The 17,027-nt window shown below is 37.2% G+C and overlaps 1 protein-coding gene across 15 annotated transcripts in view; it reads right to left on the minus strand.

Moving 5' to 3' along the window:
* Window positions 1-17,027, minus strand: part of kmt2ca (lysine (K)-specific methyltransferase 2Ca) — a 297,061-nt gene that overhangs the window by 243,381 nt on the left and 36,653 nt on the right. The window contains exon 1 of one of the 15 annotated variants that reach the window (XM_065294624.2): window positions 5,515-5,564. The exons of the other annotated variants lie outside the window; for them this stretch is intronic. The gene's annotated coding sequence lies outside the window, so the exon portion shown is untranslated. Of the gene's footprint in view, window positions 1-5,514; window positions 5,565-17,027 lie in introns of those variants that run through there. 15 annotated transcript variants of the gene reach the window in all.

Consider the following 17,027-nt stretch of genomic DNA (forward strand, 5'->3'; position numbering starts at 1 on the left):
TAAACAATAAAAAAATATGAAAACAGTAACAGAATTCAGGGATCTTAAATTGCCTATTAAGATAAAAGATTGAAATATTTTTCAATACAGATGAGCTCCAAACTGACATATGAAGAGCTCAAATTCAAAACCCTCCAAGTACATTTGACATGTTTTCTTGTAAATTAGCATTTTTTTATCAGGCTATTAATAGGGATGTATATTTTGAATGATTTTGTTTAACGAGTGTTACTTTTTTAAATGCACGTTATAAACGACTACGACTCATAATAATAATTCCTTACATTTATATAGCGCTTTTCTCAGTACTCAAAGCGTTTTACATATGAAAGGGGGAATCTCCTCAACCACCACCAATGTGCAGCATCCACCTGGATGATGCGACGGCAGCCATATTGCGCCAGAACGCTCACCACACACCTCATAACTCATAATGATTTTAGATTGATAAGGACTTCCTACTGACCAAATGCCGTAGTACACGCACAAGCTGTGCATGAGCCTTGCGATTCAGATTCGGTTTCAGACAGGCATTTTAAATGGGACACACGGTTAATCGTTGCATCCCTAGCCATTAATAAATTGTACCAACAAAGCAAGAGTATTTCTGAATGAGCTGAGGCCGGGATTAAGCAGATTTTAAGATAAAGTATTTAATGAACATATAACGGAGTTGGCATTTAGAGGGTGTTGCTGTTGTAGCAGTCTGACTTTAACATTTGAATCTGGCAAAATCCCAGTAGAGAACAATGGTTCTCTTGGGACTCAAAATCGTTGCAATTCCACCAACTAGATAAGATGCTGTCTAGGGATGGGCACGAGTACTCGATTGCTCAAGTACTCGAACGTGGCATCAATGATCGATCACGAAAACAATGATCATGTGGGTTTATTTATTTATTTATTGTGGATATGGCGGCATTTGGATGTCTGGTTAGTATTACAAGCGCATGTGGTAGTAAAGACTGGGTCTGAGATGCGTGTTTGACGTCGTGTCGAGCTACGCAGACCGACATATGACATCAGTAACATTACCATGTGTGATTCATCCGCGCTGTGTTGTTGTAGAAATATCCATATTTAAAACTTTATTAACGAAAATAACTACCTTCCTGTAGCGCCGCCATCTTAGACTCCTCTGTATTCAGGAGAGAGTATTAGCGTAGTGTACGCACTTTTCTTAGTGACGTATGACAAATTCGGAGGGCGGGGGCACAGAGCAGCAGCAGAGTAGCCTCCGTAGGCTGCGTAAGCTCTCAACCTGAATGCGGACGCGACTAAGATGGCGCCGCTACCGGAAGGTAGTTATTTTAGTTTATAAAGTTTTAAATATGAATATTTCTACAACAACACCGCACGGATTACCCTCAGAAAACCTTTGTTTATCATCCTGGAGCCGTTTGGATTTATTTTGTGAAGGATGGACGCACTTTTTTTGGACTTGAAGGTCGTGGACCCCGTAACAGCAGCCATATTGCGCCAGAACGCCCACCACACACCAGCTTATTATTGGAGAGGAGGCAGAGTGATATAGCCAATTAGTATGAGATGATTAGTAGGCCAACTGATAAGTTTTGGACAAGATGCCGGGGCACACCCCTACTCTTTTTGAAGGACATCCTGGGATTTTTAATGACCACAGAGTGTTCAGAAACAAGTGTCAGAAGGGGCGTGGGTTTTCTGCAACTACTGATGTATGGACATCAGCTTCACCATTAATTTCCTCTCTCCAGATTGGGAATTGAAGTCCTATTGCCTTGAAGCTGTTTTTTCCAGAGGACCACACAGCTGACAACATTTTGGAATTCTTTAAAAACATACTGCAGGAGTGGAATGGACACAGAAGGGACCATTTGTCTAGCATCACAACAGACAATGCGAGCAATTTGAGAAAAGCATTTCAAGGGTTACCCTGTGCTTGGCTTGGCTGTTTTGGCCATACCTGTAACCTAAATCTAGCTATAGCCAAAGTGCTCAAAATTTAAAGAGTTGACTCAGCTGTACGAGCATGCAGGCATCTTGTACAGGGCATTCTTTCGTAGCTGGAGAAGAAAGAGAGAATTAAAGAAGAATCAGGCACTCCTGAACATTCCTGAAAAATCACTCATTCATAATGTAGTGACGAGATGGGGGTCCACTATCAAAATGATTGAGAGATTTTTCTTGAACAGCAGCAGTCTTGTTATGCAGTGCTTGCAGCAGACAGAACCTCATGGCATCTAATGCCAAAAGACAATGATGTGCACACTTTGGAGACGGTCTGCCAACTTCTGAGGCCTCTTAATGACTTCACAAATATGCTGGGTTCTGAAACAAAGACCACCTTGTCATCTTTGAAGCCTGTTATGGAGCACATCACTGGCATACTGGAAGAAAAAGAGGAAGATGCACTAACAAAACAAATGAAAAAGGTAATGATGGATGATCTGCAACACCGTTACTCCTCTGAGAAAGTCAGTAAGATGATCGACATTGCTTTCTTCATTGATCCTCGTTTCAAGGGCAACTTTTCTCAAAACCAGGATGAGATCATCAGGTTTACTTAAGCTGTGAAACTAAAGGAAGAAATGACATCACTGCCACCCAAAGAATTACCTGCCTCCACTACAGATTAGGAGCCAGGAAGTAGCACCTCCACCACCACTTGCACTGTCCCTTCTGCTGCTACAAAGAAGAAAGATAAATCGCTGTCTTGTTTGCTCAAAAAAATTACATCAGCAAAACAAGAAATGGACAAAGAAAGAGAAGATGTCCCCTTAAAAGAAAGAGTGACAGTTGAGGTTAAATTGTATTTGTCTCAGCCTCCTATATCCTCTGAAGCAGACCCACTAAAATGATGGAAGCATCATGTTCAAGAGAAAATTTCTCTGCATTCCAGCAACCAGTGTGCCCTCTCAGAGGGTGTTCAGTTCAAGTGGACAAATCCTCGTACCTCACCGTTCTAAACTTAATCCAGGAAAGGTGAACATGCTCACATTCCTGCATTACAACTTGGATTGAAAGGAATGTGTTTCCAAAAACATTGTTGAGCTGCAGGTATAATGACTGCATTTTTTATTTTTTTGTTTTATTAGTTTAACATAAGTTATATACATTCTTATTATTGTTGAGCTGCAGGTTTAGGCTTTTTATAAGTGACTGCATTTCATTTAATAAGGAATAATTAAATGATTTATTTTCATTATTTAGCCTGACATGTTTACTGATACAAAATTTTCTAGATGTTTCTTAAAAATAAAATATATTGTTCTGTGAAAAAAGTTTTTGTTTTTTACACAGACATTTAAAAATAACATTTCAGAGCTGCAAGCGTAATACCCTGATGTTTTTAGCAAAGGTCATCGTACCATCAGAATCTCATACCGGCCAATGCCTAACTTTATGTATATTATGTTGCATTTCTGTCAAGAGATCCTTCTAAAAGTTACACAATGCACCTATAATACCCTAATAATTTTTGCCATAAGATCACAAACTTTGACCCATACGGTGTAGTTTTGGCTAATGCTGCAAATACACTGATGCGGTTTTGTGGTTACAGGTGACACAAGCATGGAAAATTCTTAAGACCATGCACAGTAATATAAGCTAGCTAGAAAACTTTGGGTGAACTGTCACTCATTGATGTGCATATCTTATATACTGATGAAGTCTTTTGTATCCCATCACCTTTTACAGATTTTTTTAAACATTTAAACTGTCATGTAATTTAATGTGGAAAAAAATAAGAAATAGTCTAAAAAAAAAACTTGTATAACACAACACTATTAGTAATCCTGAAAGAGTCAGAAAAAACAATAAAAATCCAAAATAATAAAGAATGAAGCTTGTGCACAAACAGGTGTCTTGGCAACTGACTGCACACATGTAGCCATGTCAGCACTGCAGTCAAAACCACAAGCTTAAACACTAGATTAACCCAAACAACTGTGGGACCTGAAACCTTCTGTTCTCCCACAGCACAATGTAGCATGGGTAGAATAATAGGCATCACATTTCCAGTGTAAGGTTTCTGGTTGGAGATGGGTACTGCTGCTGCCTGCTAGCCTGGCGCCCAGTGCTATGATCAATGACCTAAATCATTGAAAATGCAGGCTATTGTGCTGTGCTTGACACAGGTTTGATCTAGGTCAAAAACTACTACACTATAATGCATTCACATTACATGCCATATCTTTCCCAGCGACACGACAACTAAAGGCTGGCCAACATGGCTTATGCCATTTAGCCTTTAACACCAAAGTGAAACAACCCAGTATTGTCTAACCATTTAACACTTGTTAAGTCCAATGCAAAAGTATTTGATGAATGTATAATGTGTGCAGAGAGCATTCTGGCAAAATCATTATCTCATATAAAGTATATAAAAAATAGAGCTCACACTTCCACAACATTTATTAATCTTTCATGTCTTTTTTCATCATTTAACAATATATTTTTTACAATTTTAAAAATGTGTAATAGTAAACTATAGTTTATGCTGCACCATGGACTTACATAACAATATTGGCATTAACAAAGATTAATAAATGACAAAAAATGTATTATTCATGTTCATTGTTATTTCATTTTAGCTAATACCCAGACAGAGATGCAGATTATAAATGTGACAGGTGCTATAAGATGATGATGATAATGAAGTCAGTTTTAATTAAAGCCCTTTTTACTTTCTAGTAGACATGCTTCTGCAGTGTCATGTCTTGTCAAAAGTGTTGTACGAGTAGCAAGTGGCATTTTTAAACAATGCTACTCCTCCATGTGCGCTTCATAGAATCAGTTTTGATGTAGACTTTTACAGCTTTTACAACAGCTTCAAGTTATCTATAAATATACTGTCTTAACAAATAACACACTGCATTAGAGAGAGAGAGAGCAAGAGAGCCAGAGCGCAATAGCGCTGATGAAGCAATTACAGTCTGAAAACATAAACACAACAAATGTGCAAGACAGGCCCATCAGATTTCAGGCCCAGATATGTAAATATGTGTGGCTCTGAAACTCCTTGTTTTGTAGGCAGGGTCATACAAAATAGATTTTGCATGTACTTTAACATCAGGGGTAACAAGGTAAACAAGTGATGAGATTTGAGATAATAAGTAACCTGAATGTAAATAAACAGCAGTTCACCAGTGCTGAGGTGGACTGAGGGTCAGGCTGCTCTCATAAGAATTGTGCTCAGGGAATAAGTGCCACAGCATTTATAGTATACATAAATTTGATATAATTTAAATAAAACCCAATCTAAAATTGTTGATTATTGAATTCCATGTTGTTGTTTTTATTCCAAATCTCATGATTTGATTTCTATTGACAATTTTGTATTAAATTAGACAAAAAAAATTTTCAGGACTTATAAACCCCACAAAAAAATGATGTAAATACCAATAACTAACTTAAAAAATGCAAGAAAGTACATATTTTTCAAGATAGCAAATGAAAGTATTTTTTTTTGTATATTAAAGCATAAATCCATCAATAGTGCTATCAATTTAAATTTTATTTTCTGAAACTCACAGCACACTGGTGAACAGCAGGAGAAAGCACCAGAGAGTTTACAGGAACAAGTGAGTGAGTGCCAGAAAGAGAGAGCACTAGGGAAGCAAAAGGGGAAAAGCTTACACTGCAAGTAGTTCCAGCTCGAAAAGGCGGGGCCTAAAACCCGGGCCGGAGTGACTGGCTATCTTAATGCACACCCCCTTCACAACAACACTGCTGTCATTCCACAGACACTTTAACTGTTTCCTCACCCTTTAGCAGACCATCACCAACATGGCAAAGCTGCATAAGTAAAACTGCTAGGAATTCCTTCAAATAAATTATTTGTAGGTCTAAAACCTTTGTTCACAAAATATTTACAACAGTTTTGAAAATGCTGACAAAAACATTCCTTTTATTTAGTTAAATTTTTTGGTATATTACACACAGAGCAAAGGAAGTTACTTAAAGGGGACATATCATAAAAATCTGACTTGTGCATGAAAATCTGAAGTGCTATAATTGGGTCCCCAGTGCTTCTATCAACCTAGAACATGTGACAAAAAACAACCCAGTAACTTATTTTTTTCACATGCTTGCAGAGAATGGTTTACCAAAACTAAGTTATTGAAATTCAGCTCCCCTTGTGATGTCAAGAGAGGATAATACCGCCCCTTAATGTTGACTATCCAACCACGGGCACTGCCATTTATTGCAAAGATCAGCTCATTTGCATTTTAAAGGACACACCCAGAAATGTCACATTTTTGCTCACCCCTACAAAGTGACAATTTTAATATGTTAAAATAAATTATTTATATGATATATCTAAAACTTCACATACGTACTCTGGGGACAGCAAATATTTATTTGACATCTTAAACAAGTCTTGTAAAAAGAACCCTTTAACAAACTCATGCAAAATGGACAACTACAGTAAAAGAAAATGGCCAGATGAAGATTCAATAAAAGTTAATATTAACAATAACTATATAAAATACTACTAATAAAACTTTAAATCTGATGAGAAATAAATGTTTTCAAAGTTAAACATGCAAATAATTTAATGTAGGAATTATTTAATTATCGAAATACTTAAAATTTACCGGAGTACGGTACTTTCCGGACTATAAACCGCACCAGAGTATAAGCCGCATCATTAAAAAATGCAAGGAAATAACATATACAAGTCACAGTGGACTATACGTCGCGTTTTTATTTAGAAAATTATATCACAAAATTCAAGCCGAAGAACACATTTAATATGGAAAGGCAAATTATTCCACCAAACAATAGTAAACAGAACAGCAAGCTGAATAGATGTCTGTACGTTAAAAGTAATATTATCAGTTTTTTAAACGGTAAACCACACCCTAAAAACAAACGTTGCTATATAGCACCAAAAGTGGTTCTTTGCTCGTAATCATAGAAGAACCGTTTTTGTGCCATATAGCACTGGTGAAGCACCTGTGTAGAACCATATGGGGGCCATATAGCACCACTATAGCACCAAATATGGTTCTACATGGCACTATAAACGGTTCTTCTATGAATAGGAGCAAAGAACCACTTTTGGTGCTATATAGCATCATTTGTTTTTAGAATGTGTAGCATACAGAACTTACCTGGAAGGTTGAATAGTCTAAATTAACCGAACAAGCCAACTAGCGTGAAGTTCGCATACTCGTCATTCCACATTACAGAATCCATTGAATTACATAATAACAGAAGCAGCATATGGTGGACTCTTGCGGCTGTAGACGGTTATGTTGTCTCTTGCCTCATAAATGTCAAAATTAATTCATACTGACTTTCAAGGGACTGTAAGACGCAGCACCAGCCAAGTTATGAAAAAAACGCGGCTTATAGACCGAAAAATACGGTAATTATTTAGGTCAAGGGGGTTTGGCTGAAAAAAAGTTTGAAATCCCCTGATGTAGGCAAATCTGCTATAAAAGCAACCAACAAACAGGCATGGTTGAAACAGAATCTGCACCTGCAGTACTTCACTAGTCTTTTTGTTTGTGCTGCAGAATGAAAATTCTGGGCCAAATTTTGGGGGCATCCCTAAAACAGACCAACAAGAACTGACGTTTATCATCATATATTCACAGTTAATAAAGAAGCCAATCCTTGTTCACAACAGCTGCATCCCAAAAGTTAACAGTCAGATGCAGCCTGTTGTTCTTTTAATATCAAGCAGTAATGACAAATGAGATAGCAAAGTCACATGGATATTTGAATAGAATGTAGCAAAATCTCTAACAGTACCACATCACCCACCTCGAAGTTTCAGCTTCACATATAAAAGCTAGTTTGGCTTTTCAAACTTAACAAATACCTGTCTTTTCTCAACTGCTTACATGGCATTTAGAATATAGTTGAAGCAGACCTGCGAACCTTGGAAATTTTTTTTGAGTAGCAACTTACTGAAGTGGCGCGGTGCAAGGTCAGGCACATTTGCTGATCAGTAGTGATTGAGTTCACATGGTCACTTATCACAACTTATTACTAAGCACATAGTTCCCACTCACCACCATATCTAGTTTTTCAACACACAAGTAGGCTATGAAGAACTCTTTTAATGAAAAGGCAATCCCAAAAAATATGCCTTTTAAACTAGAGCCCGACCGATATGCATTTTTGGGGCCGATGCCGATACAGATATTAGGGAGTAAAAAAAGACCGATAACGATATATCGGCCGATATTCTTTATGTGTATATTATAGTACAGTACACATATACTACAGTATATTATACTACAGCAGGCTACTGTACATATAATACACTATATACATTAACAGAATATACTATATATATAAATACTTTTTTTGCAATGATCACTCACAAATGTGGTGATCAAACACTTAAAATGACGTGACAAAGATATGTAATATAAGCAGGTGTGTTTTACAAGTTAACAATAAACTTTATTATCCAAAATGATTCTAATATAAGTGCACAAAACAGTAAACTTGACTAATTATAAATAACTTTAAAACACAAACAAAACAAAATACATATAACTTCAATGATTGTCAGTTTTGACGAGAATAATGTTATATTGGGCTTATTTTATAAAATGGAAACTTATAAAGTCATTGTTTATTAGCTTTACAATAAGTTATGTACTTCACAAATTAATTAGAAACTTACTGTTAAGACGACAATGCTTGACTTGCTGACAACATAATGATGTAGGCTTATGTTTAATGTACTGCACAACGTTTTTATAACACGAACCCACAGTGTTCTGCCGGGACTTCAAACTTTTATAAAACTAAAGCGTCTGCTCTCCGCCTCTTTTATTTAGCGAGGGTGTAAAGTTGCACGAGCTTATTTAATCAATTGCTTTGAAATGAGCATGTTCAGTAACAGCACAAGCAGCTGTACTCCCACAGACTGCGCGTCAGTTAAAGCGCGTCCTTTCTCCGCCTCGCGTCATTTCTTCCGCTTGCGTTTTAAACAACTCGCAAGTGGACAAAAGAGACTGATTAAAAACACCAAATGTAAACCGGAATGTGTCTTTCTCGCCCACTTATAATCCAATCGACCAAAGCGCGTCTTAATTCCAGGTGTAAAATGTTGTGAAGAAACCGCGTGACTGCCACCACCTGAACTGAGAGACTGACTGAAGTGAAGGGGGTGGGGATTGGCTGGTGTCACTACAGTGTGTGACCTGGGTCACCATTAGCAACCAGTAGGGCGCACTCTGCTGGACAAACAAGTACTTACATCTTTCAAAAGCATTAAATGTCTTCTGTAAGGAACGTTCATATCGGCTTCATATCTGCGGCTTATACGCCGATACAGATATATCTGCGACAGGCTCATATCGGCCGATAAAATCGGCAAAGCGATAAATCGGTCGGGCTCTATTTTAAACAAAACTTTTGAAAATTGTACTGGCCTATGGCATTTGTCTTAAAGACATGGGACATTATAAATAACAAAGAATCAACAAATAGCATGCCTGTTGACATGAAGCTCTACTGGGGCACAGGCCTTCCACTACTTTTTCTTTTACATACATGACATGAACAGTATTAATATGTTTTAAGGCATAAATGGCATGTTAGCAGATTTGCATTCTACAGTACTGATGATGAGTCTTTTACAAAAATTTACAATAACATTACTTAGCTGCTACTACTAGGGATGCACCTCGATACCACATTTTCTGAGATACTCGTACTCGTTAAAAGTCCCCTGATACCTGGAATCGATACCATGGTCTGAGAAATGTCTATGTTTGAGCGGCGTGTAAGGGGTTAATGCCTCGTGTTGTCCAAAGAGGCAGAGTTTACAACAAACTGGAAAACTAGTCCTTTGTTTTTTTGTTAAATTATATGACTAAAGCTGTTACCTGTAAATTTAAATCATGTTTTTTTATTAAGTACTCGGTATCGGTATCGGCAAGTACTGAAATGCAAGTACTCGTACTCGTATTCCAAAAAAGTGGTATCAGTGCATCCCTAGCTACTACAATAAAGAGCATATGTGCATGATCGTTTGTGTATATTATCTGCATAGTGTCTAAACCTGCTGAAAAAAACAGCATAGACCAGCATGGGAATGCTGGTGGTCACCCGCATACAGCACCAAAACACAACATATGCTGGTCTTGCTGGTGCTGGTATGCTGATGGTAACCACCAAACCAGCACTAAAACACAACATATGCTGGTCTTGCTGGTATACTGTTTTTTTTCACCAGTGATGCCAACTGTTTAAACAGTAATTTAATATCTGACAATACAGAACAGTACACAAACATGAGTTGATTTTCTCAGCAATAATGCAAACCTCTATACTTGGTTTTGACTGGCTGAGCATGTAGTTCGTTTTAGCTCCCTCATCATCTACACTTTCTGCTTCCATTTCCTTGCTCTGCAAAAAAAAATCTGATGTACATCGACAGGAGCCAGTAACAATAAGAAAGAACAAGTAAGAATAAGATTGATATTATTTAGAAACGTACTTTTGTTTTGTCATGTTTTCTCGCGTGCCATCACATGCTCTTTTGAGTGACAGCGACTGAGTGAGCTGCGACTGAGTGCTACAACACAGACGCTCCGCTCGCAGACATTGCGTGCTCGCGCCAGTTTGTCTTTTCCGTTAATGTGGGACTGCAACGCGTTAACAAGCGTGAATCACAGAAGAGTTTAAAACTAGCGCTACAGTACGATTGGTCGACGTCGTCTTTTCCCAACAGGTTGCTGCCCAATGCAGTTACACAGAACGACGAGTTGCCTAGTGCGCAAATGAACAGACAGTTGAACTCAAAGCCATCAATGGCTTTTCGCGTATTTTGAAGTGACAAATCGTAGCAGCGTAGTTTGGTGTCTAAATGCGTATCTGTTACGCAAAATGCGTAAATGTTGGCAGGTCTGGTTGAAGTATGTATTTTCTGCACATCTGCTGTCCCCAAATTAAATCTGTTACCAATATTTATTTATTGGTAAATCCAGAACAGCAAGGAGCAATGATGTAGAACGCTAGTGACATGTCTTTCCTCTTAAGATTAAAAGATTAAGATAAGCTATACATCTAAAATAATTGAAAAAATTAAAGAATATTGTTTAGGCATGTACAAGTGTAAATTATGGAGCCTCAGTCAATACAGAACACAGCGGTATCCTAATTGAATAAAATTACCTAGTATTTGTGCACCTGTAAATGTATAAAACAAATGGAACACAGAAGGCAATGCAAAAAGGCCAAAAAGTGGTGCAGGCATACAATCTTTTAGGGATGCTCTGATCAATCGGCCGCCGATCGGTATTGCATGCTCGCAGATTAATATGCAAATTTAAATAGGGAAAGTTTATCATTTGCACGTGTTTCTAAGGCTTGCAAATGTAAACATTCAAATTCCATAACTTTTGCCCTGAGTGTCTCTAGATGCTTAACACTAATTTTTACGCAAATCAGACAAAAGCTCTAGGAGGAGTTATAAAAATAAGAAAACTAACTATTCCAATAGTGGTCTCTGCCCCTTCGGGGCTTGACCCCTTATAACCAATGTGTGCATGCGTAACTAAAAGGCATAAGTTTGTTAAGATAATTGTTTGAATAAACAATGCCAGTATTTGGGAAACACCATTATTTATTTTTTTACACAACAAGCCCAGTTTTATCACTTTAAAACTGAAAACTGTCTATGACTTGTAAGTAGTTTGATTGTGGGTACTAGTGATGCAACACTAAGTTTACGGTTCAATACATATTTCGGTTCTTGTCCACGGTTTTCAGTTCGGTTTCGGTTCTGATGCCTTGGCCTATTAAAGTGTTTTGTAATGATTTTATGCTTAGGTAACAGGAACAGTGAGATGTTAAGAAGAAAAAATACTGGTTTTAATTGCAGTTCTCTTTATTTTATGTAAATGCAAAAATCATTTTACACATTCCTAGTGTATTGATACAATAATATAAGATATAATTAAATAAAGACATATAAAAATCCTATTCAAACTGGGGATCATGTGAATTCATTACATTACATAAATTGGCCATTTTATATACCTGTACTTAGTAAATTAAACTTTACATTGTAAATGAAGGCTATAAGTTACCTTACTGCACTACCGTTAAGTCCAACATCATGCTGTCTGTGTAGAAACCAAAAATGCATTCCTCAATCAAGATTACTGGTGGGATTTATTTTAGCATCAGGCGCATTCTCTTCTTGAGTTGAACTTTTTCAACTTGCGCGGAAGACCTGAGGCAAATAACGCGCGTTTGAATTAATATCAAGCGTTTATAAGCGTGCAGATCACGCGGACGCGCACATTACCAAAAGTGCAGGGAATATAAAACTGACAGATTTGGATGGATAAACCGAAAAACCGCAATTCACATGCACATATTGGACGGTGGGGGTTGAACCGAACGGTTCAATAATGTATTGAGAATTGTGGCATCCCTAGTGGGTACTGAGACCTATCCTTCATAGCGTGAACATAGCGTGTCAGTCCAAAAAGGACTGTACCTGCAGTATCAGGTGCCATGGTAATCTGCCCTATATCTGTACTGGGTTATTCAAGGGCAAACATTTGATCTCATAGTGGAGGCTCCTTATTCTCATTTGAGGTCTAACGCTCACCAACATCCTATAAAAAAAATAAAATATCTAAGTAAAGTTACATTTAATAATACATTTAATACATTTAATTGCGGAATAATAAAAAAAATACATTTGGCTAGTTCTGTACTGTACAATGGAATGACAACCTGTGTTAAAGTAGCTACATAATTTTAAAACATACCCAATTCTGATGCCTCTTCATTAGCTTGGACATTTGATTTACAACCCAACAGTACATACCTTCATACAAAACATCTATAAAACATGTACTTAGCACAATGTTTAATAATCAGTCCTGACTTTCAGCATGAACCCACAGGGTTCAATGCAGTCACCTCTTTCTTTTTTGTTCCATTTCCAAATATCTGACAAAACCCTTACTTAAATATGTGCAAACATTGTGCAGCATGTTTACTAGCAACACAAGCAGCGTTACTCTCACATAATATTAGTGCATGTTAACAAGAGTTAACTATGTTTGTTTGACTAAGCATATGTGATGCATTGCACGATTGGGCTGACTTGCATGAGAGAGAGACGAGGGTGCATGCGTGTGTGTGAAGGGGTTCTTTCTATACTCTCTTGTAGGGCTGTCACAATGATTAAATAATCGTCTCATCGCAATTGTTTGACATCATCACAATGATTTCAGATCACCGCAATGATTGCACATCTCTTTAAAAAACACAAGGGGGAACTGCAGCGCCTGTCATAAACGAGAAAGTATCAGATGACGCTCCTTAATAGACATGTGGTCCAGTACTAATATAATATAAGTAGTATTGGCTACTATTTAAGGCCTGTTCTGGTATAGTCAGTTTAGCTTTATTGCATTTTTCTTTTTAATTATTTTTCAGACACTTTATTGTGTTTATTTCTTATGAAGATTTTTCAGGTTTTTGAAAGAAATTTTCATTAAATATTTACTTTTATATATGTTTTATGTGTATTAATATTTACTGCCAAGTAAAAATTGTAAAAGATTTAATTTTAAAATAAAAAATATATTTAAAATATTTAAAAACAAACAAAAAATTATGAGAATTAAATGTCAAAGCAAAAAACAGACAATTAATCGTCAAAATGTAATAGGCAATTAACCGTCAGCCAAATTTCATAATCGTGACAGCCCTACTCTCATGCAATTGAACATGAATACGTTTACCACTTAAAAACATCAAAGCTAAACATATCTAGTCATACCGCATAACAACATCAGTGGATGTTTTCGGTTCAGATGCTGAATGTAATGTGTACACTGTGTGCAGAATTATTAGGCAAGTTGTATTTTTGAGGATTACTTTTGTTATTGTACAACTACAGTGCTCTTGGTCAATTCAAAATGTTAACAAACCCTCAAACCTGAACATTTAAGTAGTAAAAGTGAAATTTTGTCTGTCTTAAGAGAATATTTCTATGTACATCATAATAGGCAACTATTAGTGTGCAGAATTTTAGGCAACTAAATGAAAAACAAAGATTTTACCATCTCACTTCTTTTTTTTCACCTGTTAAAGTGAGAATAATAAACAAACTCTACATTTACAAAAAAATAATAAAACAATAAAAAATTAAAAAATATATAAACTCAGTGACCAATATAGCCACCCTTCTTTTCGATAACAGTCACAAGCCTTCCATTCACGGATTCAGTCAGTTTCTTGATCTGGTCTGAACCAACATTTTGTGCAGCCACAACCACAGCCTCCCAGACACTGTTCAGAGAGGTGAACGGTTTACCTTCACTGTAAATGTCCTGCTTAACCCTCTGGGGTCTATGGGGTTTTTAGGGCCCTGGGGAAGTTTTGACATGCACTGACATTTGTGCTTTTTTCAGTTGCTTGAAAACATATTAATGGCAAAAGTCTCATAACACTGTGTTCATCACAAACTGGGCTTCAATATCATATAATCAACATGTATGTACTAGTTTGTATTTTTGAGAGAAAAATGTTTATGCGTGGTTTTTGAAAAAGCTAAATTTTTAAGTCACGGATATAACACCACAAAACTCATTCTTAACATGTTTTCCCAAGACTTTTCAAAAAAACATCTAGTAGTCTAGAGTTTTTTCTTCAAAATGATGTGAAAATCATATGGCCTACTTATTCACATAAAGCAAGATATTGATTTACAATTTCTAAGACACTTTTGCTTGGGAAAGGCTGTATGCGTGGAGGCGGGAAAGCTCCTGAATAATCAGTGATTGACAGCTGAGAGACAAAAGAGTTGAATAATGAGCCACATAATGAGCCTTGTGGGGATGTTCAACAGGAATGTAACCCTCAGTAAAACCATGATAAGGTTTACTTTTCAATACAATGTAAACACACACACACACATTATATATATATATAGAAATATTTTCTATTAATATCACAAGTATAAGTTACCCTTTAAAAACCATAGTAAAGGTACTGTTTGGCCATTGTAAAGTGAACACAGGGTTTGTGTTTGGTTGGCCAGCCAGAGGTTTACTTTTGTGCAGTAAAAAGCTCAAAAGAACAACTGCCTATCGTTGTCTGGACTCCTATTTGTGTTTTTGTAATCATTATAGTAGAAACACAACCAGGGACACACGTGATAAACTTATCAATGTTTGTTTACAGCCACCGCCATTACCTCACGTGTTGATCATGAATGCAAACGTGTGCACATGCGAGTGATCCTGTGTTTAATAAACTTGCTGTGCGGAGATATGCGCTTAGACACAACTAAATAAGGATTGTACTGTCTGCAATCGCGTATTTTATAAGAATACCAAAAAACGCGTCGAGTATCCTGACTCGCGTGTTTGTGTATGTGTGTTCCGGTCGCGTCAACTGACGGAAGACAAAGAAAACACTCGCGTCTGGAGAAACTGACACACATCCGCAAGTAAATAAGAATTTAGATGTCGGACATCGATCCCGTCACACTGACGAAGCACACACACTCGCGTCTGTCTGGAGATTTAGGCGCGAGTAAACAAGTATGTGATGTGTGCAATCGCATCTTTTATAATGATACCACAAAGCGCTTCAAATATGAGGCATTGTGTGTTTGTGTGTGCGTTTGGACGTCGATCGAGTCACACTCGCGTCTGGAGATAACTTTAGTTACAGTCACGAATAAACAAGTATATGTCATGTTTCCAGCACTCGGATTAAAACTCAACACAGCAGTGAATGGCTGCAGAGACGGAATGTCCATTGACTGTGGGGTTGACTAATGAATATGGATGATCTCTGCTCTTCTCTTCAATGGAGCGGGGCGTGGCTCATTATAGATAATGAAGCAACAGAAGAAAGACGGTACATCTCTCTCTCTTCTAATACAGTTAACAACGAATTACAATATTTGTTTTCGATTTCACTTACATCTTCCAAAAGCAGACATTCCAAGCATTATGTAGACATTTATCTTTTGTTTCTATGAAAAATATTTGTTAAGTTACAGTTCATTTTTCTGACGTGTTTCTGAAAGGACTTCACTGAGGGAGAGAGAACAAAACGCGCATTATGTTTATTTTCTTAATTTTGCGAAAAGCACAACATGCTGTTTTATTGGGAGTGGACAGAAAAAAAAACTAGACAATTTAACGTTTTAAATGATCTATAAATCATATCTGTATGTCCAAAATCAGCAGAGTTATCTAAGTCTCTTTGGGGAGTGATTTAAAAATAAAGAGTTTGCGGCGCGCTGACCCCAGAGTGTTAAGAAGGGATCAAAAGGTCTCAATAGGGTTTAAGTCAGGTGAAGAAGGGGCCCATGTCATTAGTTTTTCACCTTTAAGGCCTTTACTGGCCAGCCACTGGCCAGTGGAGTACTTTGATGTATGTGATGGAGCGTTGTCTTGCATAAAAAAGTCTTCTTGAAAGATGCAGATTTTTTCCTGTACCACTGCTTGAAAAAAGTGTCTTCTAAAAATTGGCAGTAGGTCTGAGAGTTGTTTTTATTTCCATTTTCAACCCCAAAAGGTCCAACAAGCTCATCTGCCAATTTTAATAATACCTGTCTGTGCCTGCCTGCCTGTAATGTAGAAGACACTTTCTTCAAGCAGTGGTACAGGAAAAAGTTTGCATCTATCAAGAAGACTGATTATTTTGCAAGACAACGCTCCATCACATACATCACAAGTACTCCACTGCATGGCTGGCCAGTAAAGGCCTTAAAGGTGAAAAACTAATGCCATGGAACTTTTGGACCCCTTCTTAAGCAGGACATTTACAGTGAAGGTAAACCGTACACCTCTCTGAACAGTGTCTGGGAGGCTGGGGTTGCATCTGCACAAAATGTTGGTTCAGACCAGATCAAGAATCTGCACACTAATAGTTGCCTAATAATGATGTACATAGAAATGTTCTCTTAAAGGGGGGGTTTAATGGTATTTCAAGCATTCTGACTTATTAACACAGTTATAGAGTTGTTTCCTCATGCTAAACGTAGGCAAAGTGTCAAAAATGCAGTTGGGCGTGTTTCAGAG

This window comes from Paramisgurnus dabryanus, chromosome 22, assembly GCF_030506205.2.
Source record: "Paramisgurnus dabryanus chromosome 22, PD_genome_1.1, whole genome shotgun sequence".
Classification (NCBI taxonomy): Eukaryota; Metazoa; Chordata; class Actinopteri; order Cypriniformes; family Cobitidae; genus Paramisgurnus; species Paramisgurnus dabryanus.